This window comes from Triturus cristatus, chromosome 10 (genome assembly GCF_964204655.1).
Source record: "Triturus cristatus chromosome 10, aTriCri1.1, whole genome shotgun sequence".
Lineage (NCBI taxonomy): Eukaryota > Metazoa > Chordata > Amphibia > Caudata > Salamandridae > Triturus > Triturus cristatus.
In genome coordinates, this window is record NC_140593.1 from 149,614,053 (window position 1) to 149,629,179 (window position 15,127).

General features: G+C 42.1%; 1 protein-coding gene across 1 annotated transcript in view; it reads right to left on the bottom strand.

The window, feature by feature from the left end:
• The window catches only part of TMEM108 (transmembrane protein 108), an 820,487-nt gene that overhangs the window by 739,488 nt on the left and 65,872 nt on the right, over nucleotides 1-15,127 (bottom strand). The window contains exon 2 of the mRNA XM_085629968.1: nucleotides 11,423-11,538. The gene's annotated coding sequence lies outside the window, so the exon portion shown is untranslated. The remainder of the gene's footprint in view (nucleotides 1-11,422; nucleotides 11,539-15,127) is intronic.

Sequence of the window (15,127 nt, forward strand, 5' to 3'; positions counted from 1 at the left end):
CTGCCTGTACCACTGGGAACCTTTTTGTGCATAACCTTGTCATTCTACTGTCACATCCGTTGACATTTGGTCAAACAGGGATGCATCATTATTTTATTTTAGTTCATATTGTTGCACATTGCTGTATTTTGATAGGTTGAGCCATGCTACAATTAACTCGTTTTATGCTGACTACCTGCCTTTTTCTGTGCATTTTTGCATAAAGGACCCCAAAACTGGAGGTGAGCCAGTCGGTTTGCCCCAACTCTTGTCAGTTTGTCTCTTGATTTGGACTTAAAACATTTTACTCTGAGATTTGACTTCATGTCAGGCTAGAGTTGCCAGCGTTTTTGTTGTTGTCCTCCATAAAAAAAACAGTGGCCAGGCCAGTAAAAATCGCCCAAGATGGCAACCCTATATCAGACACTCTGCTCTATTTGATTGAGCCCGATGCTGCTCTACTTGATTTAGCCTTATGCTGCTCTTATGCTGCTCTATTTGATTGAGCCTTATGCTGCTCTACTTGATTTAGCCTTATGCTTCTCTATTTGATTGAGCCTTATGCTGCTCTACTTGATTGAGCCCTATGCTGCTCTTATGCTGATCTGTTTGATTGAGCCGTATGCTGCTCTATTTGATTGAGCCTTATGCTGCTCTTATGCTGCTCTATTTGATTGAGCCTTATGCTGCTCTTATGCTGCCTTATGCTGCTCTATTTGATTGAGCCTTATGCTGCTCTACTTGATTGAGCCTTATGCTGCTCTTATGCTGATCTGTTTGATTGAGCCGTATGCTGCTCTATTTGATTGAGCCTTATGCTGCTCTTATGCTGCTCTATTTGATTGAGCCTTATGCTGCTCTTATGCTGCCTTATGCTGCTCTATTTGATTGAGCCTTATGCGGTTCTTATGCTGCTCTATTTGATTGAGCCTTATGCTGCTCTTATGCTGCTCTTATGCTGCCTTATGCTGCTCTATTTGATTGAGCCTTATGCTGCTCTTATGCTGCTCTACTTGATTGAGCCTTATGCTGCTCTTATGCTGCCTTATGCTGCTCTTATGCTGCTCTATTTGATTGAGCCTTATGCTGCTCTTATGCTGCCTTATGCTGCTCTATTTGATTGAGCCTTATGCTGCTCTTATGCTGCTCCTATGCTGCTCTATTTGATTGAGCCTTATGCTAATTCCTTATATTGAATTGCTATGGGTTTTTGACTAATTATTGATTTTGCTTTCTGTATTATACTTTAATTATTTAATAAACCTTCATGATTTCTAAACTTTTACTGGCCTCAAGGAGGCTCTTTTAGTTGACTGTGCTGATTTATTTGTTGTCCACCTAATCTCCGCACGGACACATTGCCTCCTATGTTCCTGAAGACAACGCTATCGCCGTTCCAGCATTGGCGCTTTAACTTAGAATATCTGATACAATAGTGTCCACACCATTTTACATTCATTACATTTGTAAATCTTCAGACATAGGATGTAATAAACCTGCAGGTTCAGTTTGCCAAATTCCTGGCACCGTTTAGGCTGTAGGTGACACACGTGCCTGGGTACGTCCCAAGCAAGCTGTGACCCCATTCAGAGCTAATCACACGTAGCAGCAAAGAGATTGATGCTTTCCAACTTCTGCTGCCTCCAACTGGATCATAAATTAAGGGAAGAAGAAAATTGGGCTCAAAATAGTAATGAAGGAGTCTATAGCTTTCCAGTTTCGGAATACAAGTCCCCTAGTCTTGATTCCACCTCATGCCTCTTTCTTACACCACTGAACGTTTCCTGTCTCTTTATCTCTCACTTGCAGGCTGTTTTTACCCTTTGCTTTTTCTTCCTTTGTCACCTTTAGTCCTATTTGTCCTTAATCAGTTGTTTCCATTTTTCTGCCTTTCTCTCTTGTTCTGCTTCAAGGTCTGATGAAAAGTAACCCCCCATCCCCAGAAGGGAGTGCCAGTGCCCATCACCTGGACAAATTAAACTCTGGTTAATCGCCTAAGGAAAAAAACAGCAACTTGTAGTACAAACAAAGATGGCGGCAAGAGCCTTTGACTAATAGGGCTCACTGTTAGCCCCACACCGCAGGAGACATCTTTAAACCTAAGGAAGCCCAGCAGCATCTATGCACAGAACACCTGCATCCTGGGGGACACATGAGATCCAGTTTCACAACGCGCCCTAAAATAAACATTGATTTGCGGCACAATTATTCCGCGAGAAGCTATGATTTTCTTCCCTGTTTGATTTACTGTAGATGAAAAGGCGCCAGGAGAGCCAGAGAGGGATATTCTCTCCCCCCTTCTTTTATTGCTCCTCAGCTCAGTAATTATGTAATGAAACTCCATACTGTGCTTGTTATTGGAGTTACTCATTGCCAAAGACCAGGCGTCTGAGCCTTTGTTGTAACAGTAGGCTATACATTAAGCTCTGTAATGCACAGCCCTGTACAGTAAGGCACTATGCGCACCTGCATCCCTTCTGTTGTCTTTCCCCAGTGGCCTCATTTAGCATGGAGATAAATTTCGCAGTAATGCCCAAATGCAGACTCAACTTTACTACTGGTTTTTACCACTGGATTTCAACAGGACATAAAGATGAGAACCCAAAAAAATAGCAACAAAAATGTAGCTGATCCTCTACTGCATATTTACGTTTATTTTTTAATTAATCGTTAGGACCAGCAAAATGCTGCAGGTAACTGAACAGAGGCATCCGTTTATACTGTGGTGTTACCTCATGTATACAAATACGATTTTAAGGCAAAGGTATGCGGGAACCTGAATTCTGCACAAATATATACTAAAGTTTAATTACTGTGGGATTCCAAATGAGGCCACATTAGGTCAGGAAATGTTTTCTACACGTGGTAATGTCAACTGAATAACTGTGTCAATATTATCAGCCAATCACTGTTCAGTATGTGAGACATATATCAATGGAAGACCAACCTACGCGGCAGCATCGGGTTTCATGGATATTTGTAGAGTGCTTGGATCAGAAGATGTTCACGTGCCTTGGAGTTTGACAGGAGGGCCCTGTTTCAAGGCTTTCACAGGCATGTCAGGCACAAAAAATGAAAATCTGAGTATTTTGAGATTTTTATTGGATGTAAGTTGACCATTTTTTTGTTCCAAGGAGAAGGTTGCAGGTGCACCATGTTGACTTGTTGCTCATGGGTTTGGCCAGGGTACTGTTGTCAATTAAGCCCAACCTTGCATATAAGTCACAGATGTTGTGGTATGAAACTCTAGAAATCCAGCCAACTGGACCTGGTGTGATTTAAGACTGATGATTCAATTGCAGCAAATAACAAGGTGGGTGGAGCCCAGCTCTCTTGGCTCTGACTGGGACTTGGTTTGATCAGTAGCCACTGGAGTTTGCTGCAGCAATACTACTATGCAATGTTGGGCAGGGATGGCCCAAATTAGGCTAAGGGAGGCCTGATCCATGCCTGAGTTTCAGGAGTATAAGAAAGAGTTCCAATGATATACATTGTATTACAAATTGTCTCACTTGAACACCATAAAACTCAGCAATGGAACCTTCTCCTCCCTTCCAAGGCCTTGGCTGCATCATATTCAAATCAAAGGTCATTTGTGTAGCACCACTAGAGACGCAGAAGATGCACAAAAGAGCACTTATGCAGAACACAACAGCACGTCTAGCACCTTCCTGGTAATTTCAGCTGTCACTTTCCTGGTTTGTTCGCAGTAACTGGCCACCGGCGCAGAAGCTTGCCATAAAGAAGCACATTCAGGAAAGCAGCCAGTTGACCTTTGACAAGGACACCGTTGATGCATGGTTCTTCATTCAGCATCACCAATCCTTCTTGGAACACGATGCATCAGGAACCCGTTGAGCCTCAGTCATTCCCGCTGAATACAGTAGAGTGTGACGCATCGCTTCTCACGGACTCTACAGTCTATCCCACTCCCAAAGATGACATGTCAAGGCTTTTCTGCACATTGGAGGTGTCGCAGCATCAAAAGATATGACTATGATTGAGAGAGGCATCGCCGTGGACCATTCCCATCGGATACCGAAGATGAGACTCTAATGGCCGTCCAATGCCACCGTGACCGCGGCGTGCTCGCGGACAGTCAGATAAAACTGCAAGGATTCCCAACTCGCGGTTTAGGGATTCTCATAATTTTATATGTTCATATATAGCATGCCTTGCATAACAGTTTTTAAAGAAAATGTTTCTTAACACAAAAATGACAACACTTCAAGTGACATTGGTGTTCATAAATATAAGGATTATCATGTTAGCTGGACATATTTGCATTCGAAAGGTAAATAACAACAGTGAATCATAGAATGATACCCATATTGTGCTAATGACTACCTTAAGTCTCAAATTTGAGCGCCAGATAGATTTGTTGCTCAGTTATTCTCATAAACTAGAGCAAGGGACTTACGTGGTACCGGAAAATGTACTCAAAATATGTGTTAACTTAAAAAGATGGCGATCTTGGAAGCCAGATGTTGTATTTTCCTCGATAAAAAATTTCTGTTAATGTCAATAAGAGGAGGATCCAGATGTTGCAAAACTTTGAGGATTATTCAAAGTTTGGTGGGTACAGGGAATTTGCGAAACATCGGCAGATGTCCTGTCTGTCCTTTTAGAGCATACGATGCCCCTTATTTATAGTGTGCGCACTCCAAATTGGGCGAAGAGGGCATCCACCAAATTGTTTGCGATATCCTACAAACTCCTGTCTTTATATTTCTCTGGCATAATAATGGCTCTTGGATAAAGCCCTGGAAGTGCGTCTCTTACCATGGGCGGTTTATATAACATGCACTTAGTCCTAGTTTCTTTACCGCTTGCAGTATTAACTGTTTTAGTGCCAATGCCGAGCATGTAAAGGGTTAGCACTGTCTTTTTAGCTGGATGTTGTTTTAGCACTTATTCCTTTGTTAATGTGCGCGCATGGATCGGTATGATAGATGCTGCAGCCATTTCAATATGTCTTTAAAGCAGTATGTTCACCATATTTGTGCATTCATTGTATGTATTTCTAAAGTGCATTTTGACTTTTAAACATTAACTTGCAAGTGTTCTGCTACTTGATTTTCTTGGTTAGTCCATAATAATAGTCTCTAGATTATTCAGCGAGTTGTGCATTCCAGGTATACCTGAGCATATGTCTGTGAACTTCCAGATGACTCCACAGGCGGAAATCTTTGACTGTCGGCCCATTATGGACAGTGCTTATATTGTGCCGGAGTTTGCAGGTGCTCAGCACCAGCACTTATTTTCAAACACCAACACTTGTTTAAGAGAGTACACCACATGATGGCACTCTAAGCCTATTTTTGAGCCGAGCATGTTCTGTATTTAGCAATTCCAGCTTCTAAAAAATGGTAAAACTAGCACTTCAGCACCATACCAACAGCTCGGTGTGAGCTGTAATAGTCCAAAATGCCACACCTTTTTAAGTGTCTTAGTAGGTAAAGCTGGCACTGGGTGCTACCATTTGCAGTAGAATTCCTTGGGCCCAGCTACTTGATATTTTGAAAAATTAAGCTCTGATTAGGGGAGACATTCTGGGGTTTATTTTTCCTGTTTTGGACCACCTGGAAAATCCTGACATCTCCAAACAGGAAACAAGAGAAATGACCCACCCATGGTGGAAAAACCATACAATGCGTCAAGGCCACTACCTCTTTTTATACTATAAACAAACTCCTGGTGTGTACGATTTTTTAATGAAAAACAAAAAGCTTTGCCAAGCGATGCATTAAACACTTCAGTGCCTTCAGCATATGCTGAAGACATGGAGAGCCAAGCCTGCCTGGTGGGATCTCTAAGTATGGCGGCCATCCATGTGCAAGGGAGTGGAGGCAACAGTCTTCACTGAAATGCTGGAACAACAGGCCTCCTGCCCAACCCTAGATCTGCCCTAATTGTTTTTCCTATGTAGCTGTACTTTAAAATTAGGTAAAATAATATTTAATTAACTATCAAAATCGACAGCGAATAATACATATTAGAGTGCGTACAAGTATTATTGCTTAGTTTACGGCTGACAGCTTGAAGCTCCACTAATAACAATGGTTACATTATCCTTCGGTTAATCTCATTGCAACAAGGATATGGCAGAGCAGTGTTCACAGCATCATCAGAGCTGGTCTCAGCAGACAAAGCATTATCCAGGATGTTGCCTCAGTCTCACTGTCTGAGAACTCATGTACATATGTCAAACTTATTAAGTTCAGAGAAAGTTTTATTAAGAGAATAAAGGTGTCAGTATACAATCTATAAGATTAATCACAGGTCATGACATTATAAATTCACTCCAACAAGAAATGCATGAATTGGATTAATGAATGGAGAAAGTGAAAACAACGTTGTAAAAAGGATATATAATTAATATTAAGGTAAGAAAAAATGGCGGAACATTTGGGGGATTCAAGGTGGTTTAAGCACTTCTTGTTGAGAGGGATGCAACAGGGAAAATCTTTTAGCATTTGCATCAATGAACAATGTGACAGGTGACCATAAGTCAAAACGTTTCGTAGCCATATGTATAGGATAGACAAAGGAGGTATCGAACCCATGATTATGGCACATAGCATACCACCAAGCCTTATAAGAGATTTTAGTGAAATCTTTCCAGTTGTTAGTAATTTGCTGGAAAGCATTCAATCTTATTAAAGTTAGTCGCAAGATCCCATGACCGCACTAATACATATGTCAGACGGGTGTTTTGAGCACTTTCCATAATCAAACTAAAATAATACATTTGAAATAAGGCATTCTTGGCCTACTACTATCATTTACTGCTCAAATAACATCAGGCCGCCAGATCAATTCAAACTAAATGGAACAACCGTAAAACCATCTCATTGACTACTTTGATGCACAGGTCAGGGCAGGGTGTTTGTTGGGCATCATTATGATTTCTGTCCCCTGTTCTCTCTAATGTTTCCAATAGGTGTCTGCAAGCGGGGGAGGCTCAAGCGAGCAGTGAGCGAGAGCTCAGCCCTGAGTCCAATCCTTTTTAAAATATATCTACGCCCACTGCCGACACTCATCAAATTCCACGACATTAGGTTTCTAAACTATTCCGATGACACACAACAAATTTTTTCATTGGACAACAATAGGCACACTTCATTGGAAGGATTCCATATATGTCTAAGAGAGATGGCAAGTGAGTTGAACAACAATTCATTACAGTTCACTGGAGAGAAAATTGAATTTTTATGTTGCTCATCCTCTAAAGATCCTTACAGACTCCTGAACAATTTCTGGCCTTGGACAAAAATGGAAAATTTAGAGACATCACTGTCAGTGTATAATCGAGGAGTATATGTTGATGACAAGTTCTTTATGGAGACACATGTCAACAAAATAGCAGCCACATGTTTTGGGTTTACTCCGGAGCCTCAGGATAATCAGAGCTTGAGGTTCAGAATACCATTCTCAGCAGAATCGATTATTGTAATGCGCTGCTGCTCGGAGCGCCAGATTATCTGCCAAAAAGATTATATAGGGTGCAAACTGCAGCGGCAAAAATTGCACTGGATAAACCCAGATACGCCTCGTCCTCGGGCACCCATAGGGAACTGCACTGGCTCCCAGTAAGAGAAAGGATCACTTTTAAATCATTATATATGGTTTATAAAGCAATAAAAGAAAAAGAACTAAGGAAAATAAAACACTACATTCCAATGCGGATCCTATGCGCTCAGCCAACCTATTATGTGTCCCGAGAATTTGGAAAGTGAGGTACAGAGGCCGGATCTTTGTAGTGAGAGCAGCTCAGCTGTGGAATAAGCTGCCAGCCTCTCTAGAGCCAGTAAGAGTCTTGTGCAATTCAGGAAAGATCCGAAAACCTGGCTGTTTCCTAAATAGTCAGCTCCATATCAGGAAAAAGGACTTAAAGATGTATCATAAAGAGGGAGGAAATGTCTCTGTTGTTGACCCCGCAAGGTTGACATAGCACCATGATACCTGTGAGGTGAAAGCTGCATTTTAAAAATGTAATTAATAAAACAAAGCTTCACTCATGCTTAATTAATGCAAGTTACCACCAAATATTCAATACAGAGCTAAATCACATTCTCGCAGAAAATTTGCAAATAGCAGAGGATTTTCACTGACTTGTTCACCTTATGGAATTCAACCCTTGGTGGCAGGCACACAGGCATAGAGTCGATATATATCGACATTCCAGGAAGCTGCCTTATGGTGACACCACTGATGGCCTCAAAGAGGCAGTAGACTGAAGCAGAAATAGCCTTGCTTCTGGAGGAAATAGGAACCACAAAAATAGCAAAACATCTTTTTGCACGGGGCTCTGGAAATCCTTGCCCCGAGCCACTGACGCATTTGGTACAGCTGAAAGAGCTAATTTGCATAAGTTTATGTCAATGCCAATCAAATCATTATCTAAAGTTATCAGAGTTTAGAATCTATTTAAGGTGAGTTTGTTGAGGAGCAGTTGTTTCCTAGAGTAGAGGGCAGCTAGGCACTGCATACTCCCCAAAGCTGGTCACTTTCCCTCCCTAGCCCAACCCAGTTTGAGGGGACAGGCTTCCATGCCGACACAAAACACTTTACAGAGATACCCAGTCCTGCAGCCTAGAGGCACACATATGTAAGTGCATGCGAATGGTGGGATGATCATAGACCTGTGTACAGCACACTACTGCAGAGAGTCCAGGTTAGCCAGTTTCTATCCTACGTATTACTTGGCCGGTCATCTGGCAGCGAACAAACATGTGCCCTCGTGGACTCTGTGCTGCTTCATGAGACATCAGCAAGTTGCAAAACAGTATCTGTCATGTATGTGTCATGTAACAGTGAAGATCATACTTCATCAGACTTGGGATTTCAACCGCACAGTGTCACTTACACAGTTGCATTTCCATATTCATACTGCAAACAAACTTTTACTGTTCAAAAAATATATATTTGTGCACTAAAGATACATAAAATACCTATATATCTAAGGCTTATACCCATGTACACAATTCTACGATTCTTACTTATGCAAATAGTTCATTAATCTCTGGAGCACTACGAGAAGTATCTTATTCAGCAGAGAAGGGGCCACAGAAATACCCAGAAAATAACACAAATCTCTGAATCTACCGGAAAATACAAAATTCCATCCCTACCGACTTTCCTCCCACAACTTTGTAAGTCACACTGGTCAACTTTTCCACACTTCTGCTCCAATAATTTTTTTTCTGGTTTTCTAAGTAATGTTTATGAAGTTAAAGGTGTCTTATTTGTACCATAATGATTACAGCGCCAAGAGGCCACCTAAATGCCAGAAATTTGACTTTCTAAATACAGCATACAATAACGCGACTTCCACGCGGTCAATATATCAATTAACAAGAACTAACGGGAACAGTTCCAATTCTGCTTTACACATACAATACCCATTGACTTATATTTGGCGGTTAAGAGTGGAGTGGGCTTCTGAGAATGATTCCTAGAGACAAGATCAGAATTACAACTCAGTGGGTGATGTCACTTCACGCCAGCCTACACCCTTCTTTCTGTGTCCAGAATTGTGAGTCTTTAAAACAACAGGCTGTTTCTCTCGTGCACTTTAGCCAACCTGTTCCCTGCTATTGTTGTTTACATAAACAAATCATCTTCCTTTGTCCACTTTAGTAGTGTCATTCCCATAGCAGAATATAACGCAGGCAGCAGGCTATTTTGACCCTACAAGACAGCCCAAACCGCAGGCCTGCTCCAATGCTTGGCTGTTCCTAGTCCCACTGGGTTTGCCTCACTTTAGCTTGATTAACATTCACTTCCACCATTAGTCAATTTTGAAGATGACAAACCACATTCTTCCCTTGGTCTCTAATTCCCTGATTAAATCATGGCCTAACCCATCAACATCATTTATCTCAATTCAATTCAAAACTTTATTCGGCAGCATTGTGGCAGCCATACAAGTTATTCACGAACAGAAATTGATAAAAACATTTTACATCATAACAATTTGATTTGACCAATACATTACATGCCTCAGCTAGATAAGATAAAATATCTCGTACAGTACCAAAGTGCAGCAGCATATCTCATCAGGGCATCGAAGTTCGTGCCCGCGTGGCCACCTTTAAAAGACACTTCATCATTATGTAAAAGTAATAAGAATCTAAGAGCGGGTCTGCATTGATTTAGGCCCTAACAGTACTTCTTTAAAATAGGGGTTAAAAACAACTTGAAATATTGCAAGTAAAATTTGCAGAAAAAGATAAAATGCAGTATAGAGTGAAACATCATCACACAGGCAAAATATGGAATCAAGTTTCTTATCTCAATTATCCCTTCAATATGCAGCTAACAACTTTTAACATAAGATTTTGAGAGAATCACCTGAAACACTGATAGTTGACCAAAATCACTGAGCCCCATCGGGAAAGACATAGGGGCAGATTTAAAAGCCCCTTTCGCCACTTTTGCGTCACTTTTCCAATGTTAAAAATGATGCAAAAGTGGAGCAAGGGCCTTGTAAATAAGCCCCATAGTACTCTGCTGCCCTTTGGCTGGAAGTTTCATGAGGCCCCTAATACCGCTTCTATTGCTAATATCTACCTTATGGCCAGAATGTAACGCTGTCTCCCTCCATGAGTTTCAGCATCAATCATTCCACTTGTATTTTCAACAACGGCAAAATCATGATTCAAGCAAAGGATGAGAATTTGGAATTATTTGAGTCCATTTTATGGTGGTCCTTAATTGTGTTCTAAAACCCTGATAGCACCAAATCTCTCTACTCTGGAAAATGTCTTGGCTGGTTTCTCTGTTCCTCGATTGACGCTTTTGAACATTTCCCTGCCCCCATCATGCACCCTTTTCCTGTGGTCCACCCCCTCATCAGTTGTTCCAAGCAGCTCTAAGGAGACTGGCAATGCTGTCCTTATGCATTCTCGCACCTCTTCCTACAATTCAAAGCCTCAGATTTTTCACTCAAACTATCTTCCTCTCCTCACCTAATTTGGCTTCCCCCCCACATCTCCTCTTTTTGACTATTGCTAAGACCTTCCCTCAGACCCTATGGCCAGACCCCCTCTGCTCATACATTTCCTCTTCATCAATTCAGTTTTCAGATTTCTCATAGCCCTCAGATTACTTAATATGTCCACCTCTTGAAGCACATCTACCTAGAATTCCACTGAGAGCCTGGAATAGCCACCTTCATAGCTTTACTATGCAATAGCTCAATGATTGAATGTGTCTGATGCTGTAGCGCTTAAAGTAGAATATAAAGGCCAGAGGCCACAGTGTACATACCATTTTTCACTGGTGTACGGTGAGTTAACAGAGTACCACACAAGATACAAAAAGTACCTGTACAACAATATCTCAAAGCACAGTGTTATTTAGCACTGTCAGCCTACACAGGATCAGAATCATCCACTGGTGCCCCCAGCACCCTCCAACGACCCCCACTCTGCCTTACCTAAGCGTAGGATGCGAAGAAGCCGGCAAGCATGGTAGCGCTCTCACGCTCCATTGGGGATATGGTCTTGTTTTCCTCAGATGGGTCCTTGCATCCCTGGCTGTGGCTGCGGGGAGCTGAAATCATGGAAGAGAGCTGAATTACTTGGAGCAGGTCACCACATTATCTATACCTCAGTACATCTGACATCTGTTTCTCATTCTCCCTTTGATTACAATCACCAAATAGCTGCCATATATATAGTACTCAGTCATGTGCTTATATCCGCTCGCGTAAACCTGCTCATGGAACTACCAAATACTAAACATGCAATCCTTAGTGCTTGTCCAATGGCATTTACATCAACATCCACTTTCCCAATCTAAATCAATTTGATATAAAATGTTTACATATATATAAGCACAATAGTGCTTAATTTGAGCTGCTATTTTCTGGTGCTTGGCACCGGCACTTAATTGTCAACATGAGGGCTTGTGACAGTCCGCCACAAGGTGGTGCTCTCTGGATAATTTAGAGATGACCACAACAAAAGTTAATTATTAATTCGGTATACATTAGAAATTACTCTTACCTGCCATCCAAGCCATTCTTCTAGCTTTGGGTGCCTAAAATAGTTTGAATCGTCACACTTGTAGGAGTGTGATGGTTAGTAGCTGTGTTGCTACTATTATTGGCAGCGCTGGCAGGGGCAATGTGTGGTGCACGCTGCAGTGGTCTCCTGTCGAGAGCTCTGGCACGTATTTTTTTTTTTTTACAAATTAAGTACTGAAGCACAGTCTGCAGCTCCTGCACATGGGTACAATGATGATACAACCACACAAGGAGCACAGGTATTTCCATCACCTGCGGATCCTTCATGGCACACAGGGAATGTTGGGCAGTGCCCAGAAAGTTCTATGTGAACTCGTGACCCTGCGGTGCGTCTTCCCTTTAAACAAGCCCACCAGATCTGTATTGACGTTTCTGCACAGTGATCTCAGCTTTTCATATTTCAGTACCGTCCAAGGGCTCTTGGTAAAATGTCATGCAGTACTCTGCAGTCCTATTGGCGGGCACTGATGATATCCAAGCTGCCCCGCTGTGAAGTCTAGAGTGAGGGGTATATGGGCTCGCCTCATTTCCTTGCTGTATGGTTTTGTAGAAACATAAGTTAAAATCAAAAACTTTCAATGTTTAATTGTCTCATTCACAAACCTGTTACCTTGCTGAGAGGACCTTACGGATGGAGTCTTAGCAGTGGTCGAAGTGGGAAAAAAAAAGTAGGGGAACTGTGGGCGTGGCATCAGGGGGCGGGAATATTCCGAGGATTGGGTCAGTGGGCGGAGTCAGAGGTGTGGCTAAAAAAAAAGAGCAAAACATCCCAATTTTTTAGTATGTTTGGCATTTCACTGACTAGTTACAGCTTATGATGTTATTTAATGCAACCAATAGATACACGTTTATTTGAGGTTTAATAGATGAGTTTTTTGACATTAAAATTCATTTACAATGTGGGATACGTATTCAATCACAGAATGTCCCAAATACGCATATAGATGGAATCATAAGTCATTTGTTTCCGAGTCATGCAGTTTCTTTCATTAGCACTTCTCCTCCCTTTTTCTAACCATTTCTGAACATAACATTTGGCTTTAGATTCGATGACCGGAAGCCCCACGTGTTGGGGAGCACTGTTGATGACATCATTCTGTGCCCCACAATCAATGCAAAATTGTATTCATGTGTTTTTACATTCTTCACGCAACATGTCATGAAGCCAGCATTAGATGCCTCTTAGTTTCCTGTTATTGTATCTAGACCTAGCACTCTAAAACAACCCAGACCTGTTGGTTTTGCAGATGCTTTTAGCAGTATCAGATGAATGAGATACAACTATTTTATGAGTAGTTTGTGTAATTACCACTCAAGTTAGATAGCTATCAGAATTGCAAATGCATCAATTCTGAAATTATGAGACTCAAACATTGGTAGAGTTAAAAATAGGTAGTGGTCCTCAGATTATTTCAATCAGTTATTTTCTCCCCTACAGGCTACTATCCTCTGCAATCACTATTAGGCACCTTCCTCCTTTGTCTCTCCATGAGCACTGTAGGTGTCTAGGAATACCACCCACGAGAGACTGCATGAGAGAAGTTCAAACATGCATGGCAAAATATCCTAGTTTGCAAATGTTTTCCACATAATTATAACTCTGCCGTGTTTGCCACATAAAGCACCATCTGCTTCATAAGCTGATGGTTTTACCTAAAAATTTGTTTGCATCTCAAATGGATCAAAACAACGTGACTTGTGTTGCTGTGAAGTGGAGGGCCCTTTACAAAGGTTGACTGGTCACGTTCTCAGGGCTGCTATTAATGAGGCGAAAGCTTTACAGAGACTGTTAGTATGTGTAAAAATTTCAAAATAACAAAGTATCAGAAAATGTACCACATTAACCCCTTCCATGCTGCGCAGATTCCGCCGCTGTGCTGACGGAATCTAGCGCGGGCGTGGTCATGACGGAACGGTTCCGTCATGAGCACAGCTCAACCGTGGCTCATGACGGAACCGTTCCGTCATGAGCACCGAAGGGGTTAAGCTGCAGTCTTTCTTTGCTGCATAATTTAGTCAACACTGCAACATAATTTTGCCCTCCATTGTTGCGTAATTGCAGCGGCCCAAAAGCAGGCAGCACATGTTAAAAATGCTTGCTGCTTGAAGCAAAGAGACACCGTGAAGTTTGAGAATTTAGGGACATATTTACGGGAATGGTGGTGCAACGCATCAAGTTACTTTGCTGTGCTGCCCTGGGTCACAGGGAAAGGGCAGAAATGCACCGTCTTTATCCAATACGGTGCATTCCTGCCCTTTCCAAGTGTGCTGGTGCCGTTTCGTCAGCCTAGCGCCAACGCAGGCACCCTTGCACCATGGTGCAAGGGTGCCTCCATTGCATGCAGCATTGTTTTTGTGCACAAAAGCAAACCTGAGAGGCTTTTTCCTCTTTGTATGAGTGCTGCACATATAGAAAGAGGAAAACAGGGAGAAATAAAGATTTTTCTCCTTGTTGTGCCTCCCTTGGGGAGGCGTCGGATTTTGAATCAGTCCCAGGTTTACAAGTCCTTGTAAATCTGGGAATGCATAAAAAACGTGAGAGTTGAGTGGGAACACCCACTGCAACGCCTCCCTTGTGCAGAGTAAGTCAAAGCAGCAATTTGCGCTGTGTTGATTTACTCCATATTTATGAAACCATTCAAAGCCATGCAAAGTGGCTTTGCGTGGCTTCATAAATATGATTTGCAGATTTGTGAAGTGCATTTACCACGTTCCATGGTGCAAGCATGACGCAAGGCCCTTGTAAACATGCCCCTTAGTCTGGTGTGCATGCAAATCCTGCATTGCCAATCCCTGGTGAGTTGCATTAATACCACTGGAACAAGGCCAATGGAGGCACCTATGTGTGAGGCGGACTGGCCTCAAGGGTCCTGTGACCTCAGTGACAAAGTCACTGCTGTTCTGGTAGATAAGCAGAACGTGAGAGCTGTGACAAACTAACCTTTCCTCCAGCTAGGGGTTCAGCATACACTCCATGATGGGCATATCAATGTAACTAGATCTCAACAGTCCGAATCTGTATTTGTTTTCATAGGCTGCTGTTCAATACTCTTACAGTTGCATCCATCAGAGTGGTGTACTCACAGGTGAATTCACTACGGGGGAACCACCAGA